The following is a 19768-nucleotide window of genomic DNA, read 5'->3' as shown; positions in this document are numbered from 1 at the left end:
GGTGAAAAACCAACGCTCTCTCCAGAGCAACCTACATCAGACAAACCTACTGTACCTTTTGCTTTTATCACTTCAGTTTATGGGTTTACCTATATAATATGTATAAACTAGAGTGCACTCAGCCTTAAAATAAGTGTCTTGCAGACAGACCTGGCCCTGATTCTGGTGAGTAGTGTTAATGCTCCCATGTACAGCTGTGCCTTCTGTTACATTGATAAATGTTAGGCTTTTGTTATATTGCCAAAGCTTTGTAAGCTTCTGTAGTCACTTGATGCTTGTATCTCACCTAGATTTGAGGAGAAGTAGATCCCTTGAATTTATTGTTAAACTGTCCCAGCAGAGGAAAGTTTTTATTCCTTACGTTCTAATTCAAGTCGCCCTAATAATCTTATGTATAGTGATCTTTGAAGGATCGCAGCTACAGAGATCAGGGTGTTGGGGTAATTAGATACATTACACAAAGGTTTGTGTCTCAACTAGAAGGTGCGAATTAGATTCCTAGTCTCGATTAGCATTCAAATGTAGAATTTCCAGAAATGGTTTTACTGACTTCGGGGAAGATGTGATGCTCCTAGACCACCAAAGTGCATCAGTTGAGTGTGATCCAGGAGTTTTGTGAAGATTTTTGTCGACTTGACCACCATATGCTCCCAAATGAATGTTTTGGTGGGAAGTTACCTGCGGTGCACAAAACATATAATAGGGATTGATCTAATTTGCTACAATAAATCAGTTGGAACAATTAAATTTCTTGTAACCAATTTGCATGATCTGGAATGCTGTGTGAGTACTAAGACAGGAACTAATTGAAATATGATGAGATTTTGCTTAACTTAGGCATGAGATAATAGTTAATAGTTCACTTAGCTGTAGGTTGTGTATGACTTGAATATGTAATAGTAATTGACTGGGGGAGGTAGTAGCGTTATGACACAGCAATTGGTAAAGGCTGAGATGTTTTAAATCGTAGCGGGAAATTTGAACAACTGTCATAACCTATATTTTCAGTTGGTATGTTCGAGATGCAGCTCTGAATTCAGGAGTAAGACCACCGAGCCTCGAGGTTTTTTATATGAAACTAAATTAAACATTTATTAATTTAACAACAAATTAAACACATACACATATCTACAAATTACTACCATAAGAACTTTTAATAATCACTCCCAGGTAAATCTTCACCAAGGCAACAATAATCCATAGACTTTAAACAGACACCAGGCAAAGCATATTTGACCTTACAAATTCAAAATGAAGTTCCTTGCAATTTGGTTCCTTTGCTTAGATGTAGGCTTAGAGGCCGGTTAGATCTTAAATGCCTCTGCCTTACACACACAAACTGCTTTCAGTTTAAACCTAGCTTTTTCTTTGAATATAAATTTTCCACAGTACCCTAGGCTTTTAACGCCACATCTTCTAACAATAACATTTTCATCCCACTAATTTTATTAGTAAGATAAACACATTGCTTAGCGCCCCCCAGCTAGGTATAAGATTTTACTCATTTTTTTGAATGCTTTATTTAAAAATGCAAATTGCCCACTTTCTACCATATTTATCTAATTACCATTTAAAACGTACTTCTTTCTATACAGACTAGCTGGCTTTAATCCAATTAAGACACACACACACACACACACACACACACAGACAACATAGACACCACCAAACTCTATTTTAAAAAATAATTTCCAATAACATTATTGACGTTAATCTCTTCATGACAATAGCATAGTGGTAATGTCACTGGACATAGCCAGAGGCCCAGGCTAATGGTCTAGGGACAGAGGTTCAGATCCCACCATGACAGCTGAAGCTAGTTTAATGATGACAAAACCATAAAATAATAAACCATAATGCCCTCTAGGGAAGGAAATCTGCCATACCTACCTGGTCTGGCCTACTTGTGACTCCAGATCCACTGGAATGTGGTTGACTCTTAAATGCCCTCTGAAATGGCCTAGCAAGCCACTCAGTTGTATGAAATTGCTACAAAGGATTATAAATAACAATGAAAGCACATGGACTACCCAGCATTGACCTAGGCACCGGAAATGACAACGGCAAACCCAGCCCTATCAACCCCACAAAGACTTGGGTGCTTGTGCCAAAATTGGGAGAGCTGCCCCACAGGCAGGTCAAGCAACAGCCTGAGATAGTCATACTCACCGAATCACACTTTACAGCCAATGTCCCAAACACCACCATCCCAGAGGTGGTATACAGTCGGGAGGGAGTTTCCCTTGGAGTCCTCAATATTGACTTTGGATTCCATGAAGTCTCATGGCATCAGGTCAAACATGGGCAAGGAAACTTCCTTCTGGTTACCACCTACTATCCCCCCTCAGCTGATGAACCTGTACTCCTTCATGTTGAACACCACTTGGAGGAAACACTGAGGGTGGCAATGTCCATCACCAAGAGTGGCTCAGTAGCACCACTACTGACCGAACTGGCTGAGCCTTAAAGAACTTAGTTGCTAGACTGGGTCTTCGCAGGCGGTGAGGGAACAAGAGGGAAAAACCTACTTGACCTCGTACTCATCAATCTACCTGTCACAGATACATCTAGCCATGAAACAACTAACAGAAGGAAGAGGCTCCACACATATCCCCATCCTCAATGATGGGGGAGCCCAGCACATCAGTGCAAAAGACAAGGCTGAAGCATTTGCAGCCATCTTCAGCCAGAAGTTCCGGGTGGATGACCCATCTCGGCCTCCTGCTGAGGTTCCCAGCATCACAGATGCCAGTCTTCAGCCAATTCAATTCACACAACGTGATATCAAGAAGTGGCTGAAGACACTGGATACTGCAAAGACAATGGGCCCTGACAACATTCCAGAAATATGACTCGAGGCTTGCGCTCAAGAACTAGCCACGCCATAAGCCAAGCTTTTCCAGTACAGCTACAAGACTGGCATCTACCTAGCGATGTGGAAAATTGCCTAGGGTAAGTCCTGTCCATAAAAAACAGGACAAATCCAACCCAGGCCAATTGCCAGCCCACCAGTCTACTCTCGATCATCAGTAAAGTGATAGAAAATGTCGCCAATAGTCAAGCGGCACTTAATCAGCAATAACCTGCTCACTGATGCTCAGTTTGGGTTCCGCCAGGATCATTCAGCTCCTGACCTCATTGCAGCCTTAGTCCAAACATGGACAAAAGAGCTGAACTCGAGAGGTGAGTTGAGAGTGACTTCCCTTGACGTCAAGGCAGCATTTGACTGAGTGTGGCATCAAGGAACCCCAGCAAAACTGGAGTCGAGGGGAATCGGGGGAAAACTATCTGCTGGTTGGAGTCATACCTAGCACAAAGGAAGGTGGTTGTGGTTGTTGGAGGTCAATCATCTCAATCCTGGCACCTGGCTGTAGGAGTTCCTCAGGGTAGTGTCCTAGGCCCAACCATCTTCAGCTGCTTTATCAATGACCTTCCCTCCGTCATAAGGTCAGAAGTGGGGATGTTCGCTGATGATTGCACAATGTTCAGCACCATTGACGACTCCTCAGATACTGAAATAGTCCATGTTCATATGCAGCAAGACCTGGATGACATTCAGACTTGGGCTGATAAGTGGCAAGTAACTTTCACACCACACAAGTGCCAGGCAATGACCATCTCCAACAAGAGAGAATCTAACCACCTCCCCTTGACATTCAATGGCATTACTATCACTGAATCCCCCATTATCAACATGCTGGGGGTTACCATTGACTAGAAAATGAACTGGACCAGCCATGTAAATACTGTGGCTACAAGAGCAAGTCGGAGGCTGGGAATTCTGCAGATAGTAACACCTGACTCCCCAAAGCCTGTCCACCATCTACAAGGCATAAGTCAGGAGTATAATGGAATACTGTCCACTTTCCTGGATGAGTGCAGCTCCAACAACACTCAAGAAGCTCAACACCATCCAGGACAAAGTAGCCTGCTTGATTGGCACCCCATCCACCACAATAAACATTCTCACTGTCCACCACCGATGAACAGTGGCAGCAGTGTGTACCATCTACAAGATGCACTGCAGTAACTCACCAAGGCTCCTTCGACAGCACCTTTGAAACCTGTGACTTCTACCACCTAGAAGGACAAGGGCAGCAAATGCTTGGGAACACCACCACCTGCAAGTTCCCCTCCAAGTTTCACGCCATCCTGACTTGGAACAATATTGTCATACCTTTACTGTCACTGGATCTAAGTCATGGAACTCCCTTCCTAACAGTACTGTGGGTGTTCCTACAATACATGGACTGCAGCTGTTCAAGAAGGCAGCTCACTACCACCTTCTCGAGGACAAATAGGGATGGGCAGTAAATTCTAGCCTAGCCAGTGATGCCCACAGTCCATGAACAAATATTTAAAAAAGCATTCACTGGAGTCTGGTGTATTTCATACATGCCAGTTTACCAAAATCCTCGGCTGTTCAAAGTACATAAAAATTAAAACATGGAAACAGGTCATTCAAATCAAGCAGTTCGTCTCAGAATTTTCCCTTCACTTGAGCAAATAGTTCCTATATCCCTTTTCCCTCATCCATTTTTGCAATCTAATCTTGAATGTGGACATTCAACAACTGGAAGCAGTCTGTTTCTGTCCCATGCTGTCATACTTTTAAATGCCTCTATTATATCGCCCTCCATGAAAAAGCTAAACCTTTCAAGTCTTTCGTCAAATTTGTATTTCTTCATACCAGACATTATATGAGTTCTGAGTCAAGTGTCCCAGTTTCTGACCACGCTTATATGGAAGTGACCTTAAATTTATATAGCCATTGCTTTTACTCGTCATCTTTGAATAAACCCGCACTTCATAACCACTGTATCTAGATTGGTGATTAATCAAGGTGAAATAACCTGTACAACTACTCTAGGTGTCAGCTGTGGCTCAGTTCATAGCACCCTCGCCTTTGAATCAGAAGGTTGTGGGTTCATGTCCCACTCCCGGAAACCAAGAACTGTGAATGTACTCGAAAGAGTTACATCTTAACGGAGGTGTCAGCTGTGGCTCAGTTCATAGCACCCTCGCCTTTGAATCAGAAGGTTGTGGGTTCATGTCCCACTCCCGGAAACCAAGAACTGTGAATGTACTCGAAAGAGTTACTCTAGCCACCTCCAGTTATGGCTCCAGTTTCTTAACCAACTTAACAAGACAAATGGTTGCATTTGTTAGGTCATTACTATTGGAATGAGGGTGTAGTTGAAATTTTTTTGTCACTGGTAGGAGCGATTGGAAAATTTGACCTGGTGTCCAACTTCTGACTCTAGATGCCTTTATAAAAGGAAAAGACTTTCATTTGTACAGCATCTTTCATGACCACAGGATGTTCCAAAGCCAATGAAGTACTTTTTTTTAGTGTAGTCACTGTTTTAATGTAGGAAACGCAGCAGGCAATTTGCACACAGCAAGCTCCCACAAACAGCATTTTTGTGAGAGGTAAATCTTGACTAGTCTACCAGGGATAACTCCCCTGCTCTTAGAAGTAGCACCAAAGGATCTTTTACATTCACCTTAGAGGACAGATGAGGCCTTGGTTTAAAATCTCGTTCAAAAGACAGCACCTTCAACAGGGCAGCATTTCCTTTGTACTGCACTGCAGTGTCTGACTTGAATTTTTTGCTGAGTCTTTGAGGGGCAACTTGAACCCACAACCTTCTGACTCAGAGACAAGAGTGCTACCAACTGAGCCACAACTGACACACAACATTAGAGGAATTCTCCCGACAGTTTCATCTTGCTGTTCCAGTGTAAGGTCACTTGAAATTTGCAATAAAAGCTGGGAAATATCTGAAAGACGAGTGGATCAAAATGGCCACTGTACTTCCTGCTTTCATTGTTTTCATGCAGGCTAGGTACTTAACTCATCCACTTCTTGTTTCATTGTTCCTGTATAACTATTCATCTTTCTAGACAAAGGCATTGATGCTATCCAGTTGAAGTTTGGAAGGGCTAGGCTTGTATCTGCTGGAGTTTAGAGGATTTAGAGGTGACTTGATCGAAACATATAAGATCCTGAGGGGTTTTAACAGGGTGGATGTGGAGAGGATGGTTCCTCTTGTGGGAGAATCTAGAACTAGTGGTCATGATTTAAAGACAAGGGTTCACATTATTTCTCTTGAGTATCAAAAGTCTTTGGAACTCTTCTTCAAAAGGCAGTGGAAGCAGAGTCTTCAAATATTTTTAAGGCAGAGGCAGATAAATTCTTGATAAGCAAGGGGGTGAAAGGTTATTGGGGTAGTCAGGAATGTGAAGTTGAAGTTACTATCAGATCAGCCATGATCTTATTGAATAGCAAAGCAGGTTCAAGGGACTGAGTGGCCTACTCCTGCTCCCAGTACACATGTTCATATACGTATGTTCATAAGTTTTGTGCAACACAGGCCCTGAGTCACATTTGCTCTTCTTCAACCATTAAAATTGGTTCAACTTTCCAAATTTCTGTGCTACTTTTTCAACCCTCCCACGCTGCATTTATAGGTTTATATATATTAGGGACTTCTATAGAACAGCAGATCAAGCGGAAATCCATATGAAATCAGAATGAGAACAAAGCATTCAGGAAAGGGACAAATTGAGAGAGAATGCTATAGGAAGAACATGGAGCAATTATTGGCTGGTTTATAATTGGCATGCATGCCAGCTTTGTAACAGTAATTACAGCAGTGGTACACAGAAGTGCTGGTTAGAAGAAGTTGAGTGGCCCTAAGCAGTGTTTCTGGCTTGATGTCAAAGATTAAATGTCACTCTGTAAGCTTTTAAGAACGCACTGCAATGAAGAGCAATAGTGGTGGTTATTTTATCGCTGAGTGGCCTGCTAACCTTTACCACAGCCTGAGCCATGTAATCCTTGAGTAAATGCCCGGGTTTTGAATACAAGCCAGGATTGCGTCCACCAGAACAGCTCTGTTTTCATCATTATTTATATATCTTATTAAATTAGGAGACATGCAATCAGCAATAGTAACTGCAATGTTTACAGACAAACATGTAAAATGCACACTTCTTACTGCATTTACTTTTTGTGCAGACTGAGGAAAATGACACACTGATTGAATGAATTCACAATTGGTGCAGTGCTGCATATTATCATAGCTGTAGACCACAATCCGTGCAGAGCATTTTCTTCCTATACATGTTTCCATATCAGATTCTAATTCACCAGAGACCATTAAGAATTAATTCTTGCATAATTTTTATAAAAATGTTATTTGTTTTACACTATGTTCCAATCAAATGAGAGCCTAAGTCATCTTAGCTGCTTTTGGTCCCAATGAGTCGTGTCCTTATGCAGATCGGGTTTCCAAAATTTTGTGTGATATATTCTTACCAAAACTTGTTGTCCAAAACCCTGCTGCCCGTGTCTTAACTCGCACCAAGTCCCTTTCACCTATCCTCCGTCTTAGGCAGTCCCTCGGGATCAAGGATGACTTGCTTCCACTGTAGTCCTGAGATGGCTGATAAGTTCAATGTACAAACTGCAGACTCTGCCACCTGCAAGGCAGGTGGTACTTGAAGGGTTGGGTAGATGAGTTGTCTGGAGGTTTGTGCGCTCCCTCTGATGCACCAACTTCACCTCTGCATGTCCCCAATGAAGTCTCTTGATGTGTTCGGTACCTTCTGAAATGAGCCTTCTCCATTTTGGCCAGTCACAAGCCAGGTCTGACCATGAATCGGTGGGTCAATTTACCTCTTCAAGGATGCTTTGAGGACATCCCTAAAGCATTTCGGCTGTCATTTTGGGAGTCTCCTACCACCACTGAGTTTCAAGTAGAGCAGTTGCTTTGGGAGTCTGGTGTCAGGCATACAAGAGACGTGTTCACCTATCACCCTGTGTTTGCTAATCTACGTTGGCTCCCCTACTATATAAAACTCATAAGTAATTTATTGGAGTTTGTAACAAAGGAAATGTAATAATTGTGGGGAGACATTAATCTTCATATAGACTGGGACAATCAAATTGGCAAGAATGATCTAGAAGATGAGATTGTAGAATGTTTTTGTGACGGTCTGTTAGAGCAACACACTGTGCAACTGACTAGGGATAAAGCTATCTTAAATCCAGTATTGTTTAATGAAGCAGGGCTAATTAGTAAGGTGTTGGTAAAAGATGCACTGGGAAATAGTGATCATAATACAAATGAATTCCATGTTAAGTTTGAAAGTGACATACTCCAATCACAAACAAGAATCTTAAACTTAAACAAAGCCAATTACATAGGTATGAGGGGAGAACTGGCTAAGGTTAATTGCATAAATTAAAAGGTATGGAGGTAAATGAACAGTGGGAAACATTTAAAGAACAATTCAAAATGTTCAGCAAAAATACATTCCATTGAAAAGCAGAAACTCATCAAGAAAGACCCATCTGTGGCTCACTCACAAAGTTAAGGAAAGTATTAGGTTTAAAGAAGAGGCTCGTGATGTTGCAAAAAACAGTAGCAAGTCTGAGAACTGGGAGCGTTTTAGAAACTAACAAAAAACCACCGAAAATTTGATTAAAAGGGGAAAAGTAGAATGTGAGAATAAACTAGTCAGAAATATAAAAACAGATTGTAAGAAATATATAAGAAGGAAGAAAGTAGCTAAAGTAAAGTTTGGTCCCTTAGAAACAGAGACAGGAGAAATTATCATGGGGAAATATCAGAGGCATTGAATAAATATTTTGTGTCTGTCTTCACAGTAAAAGACACAAGTTTCATATCAAAAATAGACAGTAAACTAGGGGCTAAAAAAAGGTACGAAAATTAAGGAAATTATTTCAGCAGAGAGAAAGTTTTGGAGAAACTTAAAGGACAAAAATCCAACAAATCTCCAGGACCTGATGGCCAACATACTAGGGTTCTAAAAGATAGCTGCAGAGATAGTGGCTGTGCAAGCTATGATTTTCCAAAATTCCCTAGATTCAGGAAAGGTCCCATTAGATTGGAAATTGGCAAATGTTACACCATTTTTTAAGAAAGGAGGGAGAGAGAAAACAGTGAACAAGAGCCCAGTTAGTCTGACATCAATTGTTCGGAAATTGCTGGAATCTATGAATGAGGAAGTCTTAACAATGCACTTGGACAGTATGCACTTGCATAGTATGATTAGAACAAGTCATCATGGTTTTACTAAAGGGAAAACCTGTTTGACAAATTTATTAGAATTTTTTGAGTATGTAACTAGTAGGGTAGATAAAGGGAAACTAGTAGATGTAGTATACCTGGATTTCCAAAAGGCATTTGATAAGATGCCACACAAAAGGTTAATAGGCAAAATAAGGGCTCCTGCCATAGGGGGTAATACAATAGCATGGATTCAAAACGTTAACTGTATTCCTCTCCACAGATGCTGTCAGACCTGCTGAGTTTTTCCAGCTATTTTTGTTTTTGTTTCAGATTTCCAGCATCCGCAGTATTTTGCTTTTATATTAGCATGGATAGAGGATTGGTTAAAGGAATAGAAAGCAGAGAGTGGGCCTAAATAGGACTTTTTCAACTTGGCAGGAACTGAAGAGCAGAGTGCTGGAAGGATCGCTGTTGGGGCCTCAGCTATTTGTAATCTATATTAAAGATTTAGATCAGGCTTGACCAGCCCGCGGCCCGCAGGCTGCATTGTGGCTCACAAAGCCCCTGTAGTGGCTCCCAGAGCCATTGTTTAAAATGTTGTTAAGATGGGTCCTTGAGGCTTGAAGATTTCTTAGGGCTGCTGCTACAATCAAAGGCCGTTCTGCTGCCACGTTTGTTACAGCACACATGGGAGAAAAACAGGCTATGATTGGAGGAGCAGCGAACACAGGCAGGTGCGAGTTTGTGGATATAGGGAGAGAGACTGTGGGACACATAAGGCCTCTGCTCCTGCCACCTTTCCCTGGCTCCCTTTGCTGTTCCCCCGGCTCTCTCGCCGTCATACCACCCACACCCCCACCCCCAGCTCTCTCACTGACATCCGCCCTGCTCTTGACACGCACCTGCTACCAGGCACCGCTAGGCCTCAGGCCCCACTGCAGGCCTCTCTTATCCTCTCCTTGCACACCCCCATCCCACCCCTCATTTAATGATGGAGGGAGGATGGATTGGTGGCTGAGTCAGTGAAAGAGGGTGTGAGTGAGTGAGGGTGTCTGATTGAAGGTGTGCGGGTGGGTGAGTGAAAGTGAGCGAGCGTGGTTAAGTGTGTGAGTGAGGGTGGGTAGGGAAGTGAAGGTGGGTGGCTGAGTAAGGGGGAGTGGATAAGTGAGGGTGAGTGGGTGGCTGAGTGAGTGAGGGTGAGTTTGGATGAGTGAGAGTGAGTGATGAGTAATTGTGTGAGTGAGGGCGGGTGGATAAGTGTGAGGGTGGGTGAGTGAGAGTGAGTGATGGGTAATTGTGTGAGTGAGGGCGGGTGGATAAGTGTGAGTGAGGCTGGGTTTGGGTGGGTGAGTGAGAGTGAGTGATGGCAGGTATTTGTGTGAGTGAGGGCAGGTGGGTAAGTGTGAGGTTGGGTGAGTGAGGGTGGGTGGCTGAGTGAGGGTGAGTGGGTGAGCATGTGAGGGTGTGTGCATGAGTGAGGGCGGGTGAGTTTGTGCATGAGTGAGGGCAAGTGAGTGTGTGCGTGATTGAGGATGGGTGAGTGTGTGTGTGAGTGTGGGTGAGTGTGTGCGTGAGTGAGGGCGGGTGAGAGTGCGTGAGTGAGGGCAGGTGAGTGTGTGCGTAAGAGAGAGGGGCGAGTGTGTGTTTGAGAGAGAGAGGGGCTGAGTGTGTGTGTGAGAGAGGGGCGAGTGTGTGTGAGAGAGAGAGAGGGGCAAGTGTGTGAGAGAGAGGGGGGGGCGAGTGTGTGTGAGAGAGAGAGGGGGGCGAGTGTGTGTGCGCGCGAGAGAGAGGGGTGCGCGCGAGAGAGAGGGGTGCGTGTGCGTGAGAGAGAGAGGGTGCGTGTGCGTGAGAGAGAGAGGGCTGAGTGTGCGTGAGAGAGAGGGCTAGTGTGCGTGAGAGAGAGAGGAGTGAGTGTGCGTGAGAGAGAGAGGGGTGATTGCGCGTGAGAGAGAGAGGGGTGATTGCGCGTGAGAGAGAGAGGGGTGATTGCGCGTGAGAGAGAGAGGGGTGATTGCGCGTGAGAGAGAGAGGGGTGATTGCGCGTGAGAGAGAGAGGGGTGATTGCGCGTGAGAGAGAGAGGGGTGATTGCGCGTGAGAGAGAGAGGGGTGATTGCGCGTGAGAGAGAGAGGGTTGATTGCGCGTGAGAGAGAGAGGGGTGATTACGCGTGAGAGAGAGAGGGGTGATTGCGCGTGAGAGAGAGAGGGGTGATTGCGCGTGAGAGAGAGAGGGATGATTGCGCGTGAGAGAGAGAGGGGTGATTGCGCGTGAGAGAGAGAGGGGTGATTGCGCGTGAGCGAGAGAGGGGTGAGTGCGCGTGAGAGAGAGAGGGGTGAGTGCGCGTGAGAGAGAGAGGTGAGTGCGCGTGAGAGAGAGAGGTGAGTGCGCATGAGAGAGAGGGGGTGAGTGCGTGAGAGAGAGAGGTAAGTGTGCATGCGCGAGAAAGAGAGGGGTATGTGCGTGCGTGAGAGAGAGGGGTGTGCGCGTGCGCGAGAGAGAGGGGTATGCGCGTGCGCGAGAGAGGGTATGTGTGTGAGTGAGAGAGGTGTGAGTGAGTGCATGAGGGGGTGAGTGTGAGTGTGTGTGAGAGGGATGTGGGGTTGTGTGTGTGTGTAAGGGAGAGAGAGGGAGGTGAGGGCAAAGAGCGTGTGTGCCTGGTTCATTCCCAGCCTCAGGGTTCTCATTCACCCTCACCCTCACCACCACACACCAACACGCACTCTCACCCAGTCTCTCAATGGGTGAGAGTGAATGTGTGAGAGTGGAAGTGATTCGGGCACACACACACTCACCCTTTCACACTCTAATTGTCATCTTAACTTTTAAAAAGAGTAATAAATAATCAATTTCCTGTTTGTCGTTTTTTTGCTCACCAAGTTGTTTCTTTTCTAAGTGAGATTTTTTAAATTCATGCTTGATGTTGTGCTAAACCTTATTTTTACGAAATTTGCTCATCGGCCCCTTGAGTGAGAAAAAAATTGAAATGTGGCCCCACATGCAATAAGGTTGGGCAAGCCTGGCTTAGATGGATAGGCAGAGAGTAATCTATCTAAGTTTGCTGACGATACCAAAAAAAGCAGAAAGGTAAGCTGTGGGGAGGATGCAAAGAGGTTGCAAGATATAGACAGGTTAAGTGAATAGGCAGCAAGATGGTAGATGGAGTATAATGTAGGGAAGTATAAATTTATTAAATTTGGTTGTAAGAATAGAAAAGCAGAATATTTTTTAAAGGTGTGAAACTTTAAGTGTTGATGTTCAGAGACTTGGGTGTGCTCATACAAAGAACACAAAGTTAGCATGCAGCTAGCAATTAAGAAGGCAAATGGCATGTTGGCCTTTATTGCAAGAGTTTGGAGTACAAGAATAAAGAAATCTTGCTGCAGTTGTACAGGGCTTTTGAGACACCACATCTGGAATATTTTGTGCAGTTTTGGTCTCCACATTTAAGAAAGGATATACATGCATTGAAGGTGGTACAAAGGTTCACTAAATTAGTCCCTGGGATGACAGGGTTGTCCTATGATGAGAGACTGAGTAAATTGGGCTTGTATTCTCTGCAGTTTAGAATAAGAAGCAATCTCATTAAAACCTACAAAACTCTGAAGGGGCTTGATACGGTAGGCACTGAGAGATTATTTCCGCTGATCAAGGAATCTGTTATGACCGAGCAGTTGGTAAAGCTGAGTTATTTAAAAATCCCAGAGGGAAACTTTAAACAACTGTCGTGACCTATAATTTTAAGTGTTATGTTTGAGATGCAACTCTAAATTCAGGAATCAGACCACCAATTCTCGAGAGGTTTTATATTAAACTAGATGAAACGTTTTATTAAGTTACAATACATTGAACATGGATACATGGCTACAAAGTACTACTATCATATCTTTTAACAAATTCCCAAACTAATCTCCATTAAGGCAATAGCAACCCATTGACTCAACCAGACACCACGCAAAGCCTTTTTATCTTACGAATTCAAAATGAGGCTCTTTTCACTTTGGTTCCTGTGGAGACAGTTGGAGACTTACAGCTACTTTTGATCTCACATTGCCTCTGCTCTACACACACAAAACTGCTGAAGTTATACCTAGCAATGCCCATTGAATGTAAATTCTCATTGCATCACCAACCTCTGAACTAAACTTCTCTAACAATAAAACACCTTTTTATAGTACCAATTTTATTAGTAGTATAAACATATTGCTTGGTACCTGCTAGATAGGTGTTAGTTTTGACTCCACTTCTTGAATGCTGTATTCAAAAAATGCAAATGCACTCTACCTCTCTGTTTACATCTCAAAACTAGTACACATCAAAACACCCAGACTAGCTGGATTTAATCCAATTAAGACACACCAACAGACTAAACCTCTATTTTAAAAGAAAAATATTTTCTAATAATAATATATACACTAATAGCTTAATGACAAATCTAAAACACTGGGTCTCAGGATAAGGGGCCTATAATTTAGAACCGAGATGAGCACAGAAATCTCAGAGATTACCTTGATTATGAAAAATGGAATAAAAGAATTTTAGAAAATTTTCAGACATGCCCCTTCATGTGACAGTGTCACATGAGCTGGGACATGTCAATTAATGTTAATAAAAAATTTTATTGAACCTATAAACCCTTCATGAAACCTCATCCCGCTCGTGGATGAGGTTCCATGAAAAACGGAAAGGCCGCCTGGGCTCTTTGCTTGCCTGCCAACCTTAAGGTTGGACGGGCAGCCCAGACAAGTACCTCAATTAGTTTAATAATGGCCTTAATAGGCCTTTGACAGTTCGGTGGGTGCGCAGCCGACTCTGCTTTGCGCCCGCTGAACTGAGGATCAGAATGACGCACAGTCAAAAGATTCAGGCCCATGAGTTTTTGTGTATGTAAATGATTGAGAATTTAATGAAAATGCAGAGTGCAATAGACGTTTCATTTCTGTTACTCTGCATCCAAAGCTTCCTCCCACCTCTCTTCATCCCACCCTATCAGCATATCCTTTTATTCCTTGCTCTCTCATGTATTCATCTAGTTTCATCTAAAATGCATCTATGCTATTTACCTCAACTACTCCATGTGGTATCATATCTTAGGATACACGAAAACTCATGATACTGTTCTACAACTTCCAGCATTCCTGCTTTGAATTTAAGTGGCAATCTGCCGCTCTGTAGAGTTATTAGGAGGGCTCTTCACTGCAGTTGATGAAGATGCTAACTGTCCCCCATGGATAATCTGTATCGGTGGAATCTGAGGCAGTTTAGTATGCACAATTACTGAGCATTGGGGATTTGAGGAGTACAATGCAAGTGTCGGTAAGTCTGGGTTGGGTGGGTGGGTTGGAGTCAGAATTGTTGAGTGAACAGAGGGGTGGGTTAAGGGTGTGCAAAGTCAGAAAGCATCAAGAGAGGAGTCTGAGGTATTGAGGAAATTAAGGTTGATGGGGCCTTAGACCGAGAATCTTTTGTATTTAGAAAGTGAGTAACCTGGATTATCACAACACTTTTCAGGTCAGCTTTGAATATTCTCTTGGATCCACTGGTGCTGGTCACACCCATAAATGCCTGAAAATCTTGCATTCAAGAGTATGCCTGATTGCTTAATATCCAGTTTTATAGTTACACAATTCAAGGTATAACAATAAAATTCCCTTGCTACCCAAAGTGGATATCCTGTCTTTTACACCTGCCCTCAATGCTTTTCCCTAAATTTTCCAAAGGCGAATTGAAGCACCTAGTAAGATATGTCAAATACAAATCAGATCATTCAGCTGCTTTCTTTTAGAAGTCGCAAGTAAAATGCAGAGTAACAGCTTGCTTCATCTTGTGTTCAGGTTCTAGATGGGGTTTCTTTTAAGGTTTGTCTGTTACCCTAAGAATGCAACCTCAGACTGTTATTCGTAAAAATCATTCTTGTTTATTTTCAGATCTATGTACATCTCAGTACTCTACGTGAGGTTGTACTTCTGCTTCTCACCATATCTCAGTTATTTAATCATGTGACATTGCATCACAGTTGCATCAGTATCAGGTACTTCTGATGTTAACCCTTTACTCTACACAGATGGCATCAGATTTGTCCTTAACTCACTAACTCTAGTACCCTTATCAGGAACGTGAAAAATAATAAAAAATGTGCCACACCATCTACATTCACTTAACTTTTTGTGGTCAGCCATCTGAATGGTTTTGGGCTTGAGGTGGATGAGTTTCCACTCACTCGGCTTCCTTCACAGAGCTAACTGGCTGATTCTCCATGTACCTTTATCCTTTTCTCTTTCACTTCCCAGTTAGCTGTCCCTCTGACTTCTTCCTCATTAAGTGATTTGCCATTATGTGTGTCAATGCAACTGGCTACCTCTCCTTCCCCTTTGTGGTGTGGGTTTAAGGAAAATATCACCTGTCATTCTCAATGAATAGAGACCTTCTTGGCATAGCGAGTCTGCAATTGATTCTCATTGTCTTCTTTTGAAAGAGATACACCAAAGATTGTGCTCCTAGGATGAGGCTATCCCATTGCATTCCAGGTGTGCTGATGCCTGCGATGTCCCCAAATGCGGGATACTCAACTGCAAAATTTGTGGTAGTGGGGGTCTGCATTCACGCTTGCCCCTGAAAAAAAACACATCATGACATTCTGCACTGTTTTAAGGCACAATTTCAATCATTCTCATAACCATTCTGTGAAGAAAGCAAAATCAAAAAATCCTGAAATTACAGTAATTCTTGGTAGAATTTAAAATTTTAAAAGATAGTGCTATTTAATAGTTGCAGGCATAAGCTTCCTTCTATTGGAACATGTGTAGCAATTTTCAACAGGTTTAGGTATCGTGTTGTGTAGGTTTTTTTAGTATAGTAAAGTTCAGATGGATGTAAATATGACCAAAATCTCTTTTTGTACACTTTATTTCTCACTTCAGTTGCTATACTCAGTCCTGTTTATACAAATTAATAAGCAATTTGTAATTTGTAGGTCCTGACTGTTCTATGCAGCAGTATTCCCCTTAGGTATTATCCCAATGTATGGGTGTTTATCCTGGTGTACTCTTATCAACTTAGGATTCTTGGAATGAAACCAGGACAATGTGAAAGTCATACTAGTATAATTCAAAATAGCATGGCCATGACATTTGCTAACATATTGGCAGTTGCTAGACTTAATTTTAGGAATATTACTGCTGTATACCACAATCTTTCAAACTTGTGATTAGATCTGAAGCTCTGGCAAGGAGCTTCAATTCTACAGTCACATTAATTTCCCCATTTTAAAAGTTTATTTCTCCCTCTACATCCCTCTTGTATTATCTATTGCCCAATGGCTGAGCCAGGTGTTATATGGGATTCCTTGCTCTCTGTTTTAATCATTCCCTCCTCCACTATTGAAATATTTTGCTCCCCAAATTGGGAAACCAAAATGAAGGGCCAAGACCCCACAGTGAAAGACAGAACCAATGAAGAAATAAGAAAGAAGTTGAATTAAATTATAAAGTTGTGAGGTGATTTAGAGTTTGAACTTGAAAAGTCTGAAGATTGTAGAAAGAATGAATGAAGGATGTAAGGAGTTGCAAAATTTTTAGGTTTTGGTAAATATTGAGATAAATTTCAATACAGTGAAGATGTTGGGGGTAGGAAAAGCATGTAGGAGAGTATATTTGGTTGTTTGGAAAAGCAGGCCAGGAGAGCTCAGAAGAGCACTAATCAAATTAACAGAGCAGAAGGGTGATCTAGTGATTATCTAGCTGCAGACCAACTTAATGTTTGATGAAGCATGACCTTGTTTGAATCATTAAGCTGTGTAGTTCCACAGTTAGGCAGATGTACAGAGAAGCAGGTATGATCAGATTCACTTACTTCAGTCAATACAGGTCATCATCACATGGTCACTTGAAATTAAAGAACTGGCTATGCTACTTCCATTTCTGTAGGTCATCTTACTTAACTTAAATAAAACTTCAGCATTCTATCAAATATTCCAAGACAGAGCCTTCTCCCCCTCCAGTTTCCTGTCTTTTGTAACCTGACTGCCTGTGCAGTGTCCTTTTCCCCAACAAAATAGACTGACTTTTGATAATTGCTTCTCTCTCCATAACCCCTACCCTTCCCAGACAAACTAATTTCAAAGCATTATCCAGCACAATAATTGAGGGGTGTTACTCCAATTATCCAGTCAAGCTAACATGTTTAGTCTCTGGAGAAAAACAACTTCTGTTTGGCATATTAATTGTCCTTCGTCTAGAGGTCTTTTTAAAAAACGTTATTGAGAATAAAAACCCAGCACTAAAGATTCTAAATCCTGAATCTTTTCTGTAGAAATATGATCAGAAATGTTGAAACACAATGAGTTCAAAAATGTCATGCTTTTCCATTGGACTCAAATTGCCTAGGGACCAATCTAAGAGTGCTCCTGTTTCATATCTGGAAATGTTCATTTGCACCAATCCTGCTTATAAAAAGGTCACGCCCTAGGAGTTTTCATATCCTTTGATCACCACAAGCAACCCTTTGGGAGATTTACTGATATATAATAAAACATTCTATTGTTTTTTAAAAAAAAGTATTTTCCAATTTATTATCAACACACTGCAGAGTACCTATTAATAAACATAAGCATAAACACACACACCAGCTCACAGACAGACACATGCCCACTCACCTAGGCACACACCTATCTTCAATGATAGTAAACAAAATGTATTCTCTAAAGTTTCTCTAATTTATTCTCTATATTTATATAGAGAATATTTTTTTTAATTCAGCTGTACTTGTTATTGCTGCAAACATGCAAGTTTTTAATCCTTATGCCTTTCTTTGACAAATTTCAATGGTTAATCTTTATTGGGACAGAAATTTCTGGGCATATAGCATCGTTATAATGAATTAACAAGGCTCGTCATTATTAAAAATCCAGGAATTTGCAGAGTAAATTGCTGGACAATTTTTGCTGTTCCACTGTTAGCCTTGCCAAAGCTGTTAAAGTCCCTCCTTGCTCTGAGGCTCCCTATTGAACTTAATAGTGCTCTCAAAATTGCTGGATTTGCAATGTTTAGAGCTTGAGATGTCATAGAGGATCCCAATGATGACATAATTTTAGAGACCGATGAAGCTGGAGAGTCTTACTCCAGAATTCTTTCAAGAAGCTTTTAAAAATATTTTTATTTGTCTTGATAATGTTACACCAGTCTTTGTTCTCTGTTATTGCTGGGTGGCAGTAATTTTCAGTGTCTGTTTTGACACTCAGAAGATGATGACTCCATCAAATTAAATTAGATTAATTTCTTTTAGAAAATCACATTTTGGGATATAATATATGAATATTTTATGAGGTTAATAAGAACATGAGACCATATGAAATCAGATCTGGAGTAGGGCATTGGGCCCAGCAAGCCTGCTTCACCATTCAATATGATCGTGGATGATCCCTCAATTCCACCTTCCCACACTATTGCCATAAGCCTTAATTCCCTTAGTATCCAAAACATTATTAATCTTGAATATACTCAATGACTGAGCATCCACAATAGTTGGGGTAGAGAATTCCAAATATTCACAACCCTTTGAGTGAAGAAATTTCTCCTCATTTCAATTGTAAATGGCCAATCCCTTATTCTATTACCCCTAATTCTAGATTCCTCATCCTTCTGGCATCCATGTAATTAAGCCCTTCAAGAATTTTATATAGCTGAATATGATCATCATTCACTCTTCTAAATTTCATAGAATATAGTCCCAGTCAACTTGATCTTTCATCATGAGACAATCCCCTCATCCTAGGAATCAGCCTAGTGAATCTTTTTTATGCTCCCCACAAGGCTGGTATGTTCTTCCTTGGTAAGGAGGCCAAATGGACACTACTTAAGGTGAGGTCTCACCAAAACCATATAGAATTACAGTAAAACTTCATCACTTCTGGCCCTGCCAGCAACACTCAACTCTTGAACGAATAAAATTACTCAAATCCCATTGTAATAAAGAAGAACATATCATTTGCTTTTCAAGCTGCTTGCTGCATCTGCGTGTTAACTTTCTGTGACTTATGCACCAAAACACCCAAGTCTCTCTGAATACCAAAATTTCCCAGTCTCTTACCGTTTACAAAAGATTCTGCTTTTTGATTATATTTGGTCCCTTCATCTAAATCATCGATATACATTAATGTAGCAGCCTAGAGAGGAAAAAGGTGCTCTTGAACCTAAGGCTCCCATAGCTTTCCCTACTGAGATGTTTTTGTGTCTGAGTCTTTTGTAGACTAATTGGTAGAGATTAATTGTTACCATTAGTTGCAACTCAATTACCATGTACCATGCAGCTACCAGGATAGCAGAAGATGAACTAGATGGACCATAATATTACTTTTACCGGGTTATTCCTAAGTTCCTTTGAAGACAGTACAGTATCTTTAATCAGGAGCTTAAATTGCTCCTGATCTTGATGAATGGCACAGTGTATTCTATAGTTCATCATTTAAAAGCATTTGCACATCTACACTGTCATTAACTCATTAATTTTTTTACGGACCAATTCAACAATTCCCAAATGCAACTGTGTTACAATCTCCTCTTCTACTTGTTTTCTTTACTTTTCTATTCTGTCTCTTTTTTCTCTCTTAATCCACTCTTTTCCCTTCTTTTGCAAATCTGTCCTGATGAGTGCAAGATGAAAAGCTTCTACAGCATGTCTCTCTTCTTTCTCAGCAACACTCAAGTCCTGTACTACCAAACAGCTATCCC

At 41.7% G+C, this 19768-nt stretch overlaps 1 protein-coding gene and 1 pseudogene across 1 annotated transcript in view; both read left to right on the top strand.

Moving 5' to 3' along the window:
* Positions 1-19768, top strand: part of ppil2 (peptidylprolyl isomerase (cyclophilin)-like 2) — a 406540-nt gene that overhangs the window by 302595 nt on the left and 84177 nt on the right. The window lies entirely within an intron of this gene.
* On the top strand, positions 15462-15656 carry LOC144688152 (U1 spliceosomal RNA; annotated as a pseudogene).

This window comes from Cetorhinus maximus, chromosome 12 (assembly GCF_964194155.1).
Source record: "Cetorhinus maximus chromosome 12, sCetMax3.hap1.1, whole genome shotgun sequence".
NCBI lineage: Eukaryota > Metazoa > Chordata > Chondrichthyes > Lamniformes > Cetorhinidae > Cetorhinus > Cetorhinus maximus.
This window is presented reverse-complemented; position numbering and strand designations above follow the sequence as displayed.